Source organism: Bos indicus x Bos taurus, chromosome 7 (genome assembly GCF_003369695.1).
Source record: "Bos indicus x Bos taurus breed Angus x Brahman F1 hybrid chromosome 7, Bos_hybrid_MaternalHap_v2.0, whole genome shotgun sequence".
Lineage (NCBI taxonomy): Eukaryota > Metazoa > Chordata > Mammalia > Artiodactyla > Bovidae > Bos > Bos indicus x Bos taurus.
In genome coordinates, this window is record NC_040082.1 from 69,000,914 (window position 1) to 69,006,088 (window position 5,175).

General features: G+C 39.9%; 1 pseudogene; it reads right to left on the reverse strand.

Moving 5' to 3' along the window:
- Window positions 1-570: 570 nt before the first annotated feature.
- LOC113896287 lies at window positions 571-1,534 on the reverse strand (annotated as a pseudogene).
- Window positions 1,535-5,175: the final 3,641 nt, after the last annotated feature.

Below are 5,175 nucleotides of genomic sequence, written 5' to 3' on the forward strand. Positions count from 1 at the left end.
GAGTAGTCAATAAAGAAGAAGTAGATGTTTTTTTCTGAAACTCTCTTTCTTTTCCAATGATCTAATGGATGTTGGCAATTTGATCTCTGGTTCCTATGCCTTGTCTCAATCCAGCTTAAATATCTGGAAGTTCACAGTTCATGTACTGTTGAAGCCTGGCTTGGAGAATTTTGAGCATTACTTTGCCAATGTGTGAGATGAGTGCAATTGGGTGGTATTTTGAATACCCGATTAAATATATATTTAAAATTAAAATTAAAACAATTTAAAAATCAAAATTATTTTTTACATAGAAAAATAAATGTGTTTGAAATTGATTAGGAAAAATATACCATGAAGTAAAAGGATAAGGCTTGAAATTATACATATACATATATATGTGTATGTATAATGAGATACTTCCATGCATACATATATATATATTTACAAGATAATATTGTCTAGATATGAGTAAATTTTTTATCCTCTAGATTAATTTTAATCCTTGAATTTAATGACTGGAACAGTGATAAAACACTATTTTAAATCACTGTCCACTGATGTGTATATATATATACACACACACAAGGTCTAGGTACTTATACATAAAGATGTGGCTACATTTTTCACAGAACAGATTCTCTTGATTAATCTTCTCAGGGCTCCCATCACCTCCTTGTTTCTCAGGCTATAAATAATAGGGTTGAGCACTGGGGTGAGGATGGTAAAGAAGACAGCCAGAACCTTGTCCTCTGTTGGAGTTCGAAGGGATCTTGAACGTAGATAAGAGTAAGCAAAGGGCATATAGTAAAAAGTTACCACAGTAAGATGAGTGCTACAGGTTAAATAAGCTTTCTTCCTCCCTTCAACTGACTGCATGTGATAAACAGCAAAGAGAACACGACTATAGGAACAGGCAATACCAATGAAAGGCAATAGAAGGAAGAAGATGGCACTCACAAACACTGTGTACTTATAGGTCCAGGTGTCAATGCAGGCCAGAGTCAACATGGCTGGGAGGTCGCAGAAGAAATGATTGATGGCCCCTAGATTTGCAATAAGGGATCTGGAAGACATATATGGTGTGGGTGCAGGAGTTGATAGAGCCTGTCATCCATGATCCTATTATCATCAACACACACACTCTTCTGCTGATTCTGATGGAATAGTGAAGAGGAAAGCAAATGGCTATATAACGATAAGTCACAGATGTCAACAACAATGCTTCTGTACCTGCTAAAGTCATGAAGAAGAAGCTCTGCATTCCACATCCAATGAAGGAGATAGACTTATTTCCAAGCAGAAAATTGCAGGCCATTTTAGGGACAATGGTGGAGATCTAATTTAGGTCAATGAAGGAGAGCTGACTAAGTAGGAATTACATTGGTGTGTGGAGATGGATGTCCAGAAAGGTGAGAAGGATCATAAAGAGGTTGCCAAACAGAGTTATTAGGAAAACGAGAACAATGAGAATAAAAAGAAACATGCCAAATCTTGAAGAGGGGAACAACGCCAATAAGATGAAATCAGTTGATGTTTGATTATAAGTTTCCATGGGTTATTCATACTATTTTTCCTAAAGGCAGACACAAAAGCAAGTGAGTTAAATATAAAATGATAAGCTATTTTTGTTATATTATTTTAAATGTTACAGTTCTTAAAAGATGGACTGATGTTACAAATTTTACAGAAAAAAAATCTTCCTTTTGAGCCACTGATTAAAATTTGAAAACGAAACACTTTTCACCTGTTTCCAAGAAATCTTTAAAATTACTTTTAAAATTATTTTTTACTATATCACTAGGATAAGTATGTTTTACTGACCTACACTAAATTAAAGCTAAATTAATATCAAAATTTGATGTCATATTAAAGATATATGCATAGGATATCAGTATAAATGCATACACTGTAGAATTCTGAGTAACTATTTAAGGCAATTAAGAAATTTTTCACTTAAGTCAAAAACATTAGTTGGTTCCTGCATAGCATGAAGTCACTTCAGCTGTGTCCAACTCTTTTGACCCCATGGACCATAGCCTGCCATGCTTTTCTGTCCATGGGATTCTCCAGACAAGAATACTGGAGTGGGTACCCACACTCTCCTCCAGGGAATCTTCCCAACTCAGGGATCGAAACCATGTCTCTAACATCTCCTATATTGGCAAGAGGTTTCTTTATCACTAGTACCATGTGGGAAGGCATCCGTTGGTTCATCTGTTGTAACATCTAGAATGAATCTATGTCATGTAATGTGTAAGCATATTCTTTCTCTTCTGCCTCCTCTGAAGAGAGGAGTTTCTGAATGCCATCATTAATGTAAACCCTATGCCTGAATATCTATCACACTCCTTATAGCTTTCAAGAATCACTTAAGCCCTGACAAACAGCGTGTGTTTTATAGCTTTCCAGATCTCTAAATCTTCTGTGTTAGAGAAACACTGATGGTATTTTATCTTATTCATTTAATTTTTACTTTTATTTTCTTGTATTCTAAATTCTTTCCAACTGTAGTTCATTTCAGTTCAGTTCAGTTGCTCAGACATTTCCGACTCTTTGCAACCCCATGAGTGACAGCATGCCAGGCCTCCCTGTCCATCACCAACTCCCGGAGTTCACTCAGACTCACGTCCATCGAGTCAGTGATGCCATCCAGCCATCTCATCTTCTGTTGTCCCCTTCTCCTCCTGCCCCCAATCCCTCCCAGCATCAGAGTCTTTTCCAATGAGTCAACTCTTCGCATGAGGTGGCCAAAGTACTGGAGTTTCAGCTTTAGCATCATTCCTTCCAAAGAAATCCCAGGGCTGACCTCCTTCAGAATGGACTGGTTGGATCTCCTTGCAGTCCAAGGGACTCTCAAGAGTCTTCTCCAACAACACAGTTCAAAAACATCAATTCTTCGGCACTCAGCCTTCTTCACAGTCCAACTCTCACATCCATACATGACCATTGGAAAAACCATAGCCTTGACTAGATGGACCTTTGTTGGCAAAGTAATGTTTATGCTTTTCAATATGCTATCTAGGTTGGTCATAACATTTCTTCCAAGGAGTAAGTGTCTTTTAATTTCATGGCTGCAGTCACCATCTGAAGGGACTTTGGAGCCCCAAAAAATAAAGTCTGACACTGTTTCTTCATTTATTTCCCATGAAGTGATGGGACCAGATGCCATGATCTTTTTTTTCTGAATGTTGAGCTTTAAGCCAACTTTTTCACTTTCCACTTTCACCTTCATCAAGAGGCTTTTTAGTTCCTCTTCACTTTCTGCCATAAGGGTGGTGTCATCTGCATATCTGAGGTGATTGAGATTTCTCCTGGCAATCTTGATTCCAGCTTGTGCTTCATCCAGCCCAGCGTTTCTCATGATGTACTCTGCATAGAAGTTAAATAAGCAGGGTGACAATACACAGCCTGGATGTACTCCTTTTCCTATTTGGAACCGGTCTGTTGTTCCATGTCCAGTTCTAACTGCTGCTTCCTGACCTGCATACAGGTTTCTCAAGAGGTAGGTCAGGTGATCTGGTTTTGCCATCTCTTTCAGAATTTTCCACAGTTTCTTGTGATCCACACAGTCAAAGGCTTTGGCACAGTCAATAAAGCAGAAATAGATGTTTTTCTGGAGCTCTCTTGCTTTTTCGATGATCCAGCGGATGTTGGCAATTTGATCTCTGGTTCCTTTGCCTTTTCTAAAACCAGCTTGAACATCTGGAAGTTTGCGGTTCACGTATTGCTGAAGCCTGGCTTGGAGAATTTGAGCATTACTTTACTAGCGTGTACTGCTGCTGCTGCTGCTAAGTCGCTTCAGTCGTGTCCGACTCTGTGCGACCCCATAGACGGCAGCCCACCAAGCTCCCCTGTCCCTGGGATTCTCCAGGCAAAAACACTGGAGTGAGTTGCCATTTCCTTCTCCAATGCATGAAAGTGAAAAGTGAAAGTGAAGTCGCTCAGTCGTGTCCAACTCTTAGCGACCCCATGGACTGCAGCCTACCAGGCTCCTCCGTCCATGGGATTTTCCACGCAAGAGTACTGGAGTGGGGTGCCATTACTAGCATGTGAGACGTGTGCAATTGTACGGTAGTTTGAGCATTATTTGGCATTGCCTTTCTTTGGGATTGGAATGAAAACTGACCTTTTCCAGTCCTGGGGCCACTGCTGAGTTTTCCAAATTTGCTGGCATATTGAGTGCAGCACTTTCACAACATCATCTTTCAGGATTTGAAATAGCTCAACTGGAATTCCATCACCTCCACTAGCTTTGTTCATAGTGATGCTTTCTAAGGCCCACTTGACTTCACATTCCAGGATGTCTGGCTCTAGGTCAGTGATCACAGCATCGTGATTATCTTGGTCGTGAAGATTTTTTTGTACAGTTCTTCTGTGTATTCTTGCCACCTCTTCTTAATATCTTCTGCTTCTGCTAGGTCCATACCATTTCTGTCCTTTATTGTCCTTTATTTCATGCCCATCTTTGCGTGAAATGTTCCCTTGGTATCTCTAATTTTCTTGAAGAGATCTCTAGTCTTTCCCATTCTGTTGTTTTCCTCTATTTCTTTGCACTGATCACGGAGGAAGGCTTTCTTATCTCTTCTTGTTATTCTTTGGAACTCTGCATTCAGATGCTTATTTCTTTCCTTTTCTCCTTTGCTTTTCACTTCTCTTCTTTTCACAGCTATTTGTAAGGACTATGCCAAAGCCTTTGACTGTGTGGATCACAAGAAACTGTGGAAAATTCTGAAAGAGATGGCAATACCAGATCACCTGACCTGCCTCTTGAGAAACCTGTATGCAGGTCAGGAAGCAGCAGTTAGAACTGGACATGGAACAACAGACCAATTCCAAATAGGAAAAGGAGTACGTCAAGGCTGTATATTGTCACCCTGTTTATTTAACTTATATGCAGAGTACATCATGAGAAACGCTGGACTGGAAGAAACACAAGCTGGAATCAAGATTGCCGGGAGGAATCTCAATCACCTCAGATATGCAGATGACACCACCCTTATGGCAGAAAGTGAAGAGGAACTAAAAAGCCTCTTGATGAAGGTGAAAGTGGAAAGTGAACAAGTTGGCTTAAAGCTCAGCATTCAGAAAATGAAGATCATGGCATCCGGTCCCATCACTTCATGGGAAATAGATGGGGAAAGAGTGGAAACAGTGTCAGACTTTATTTTTCGGGGCCTCCAAAATCCCTTCAGA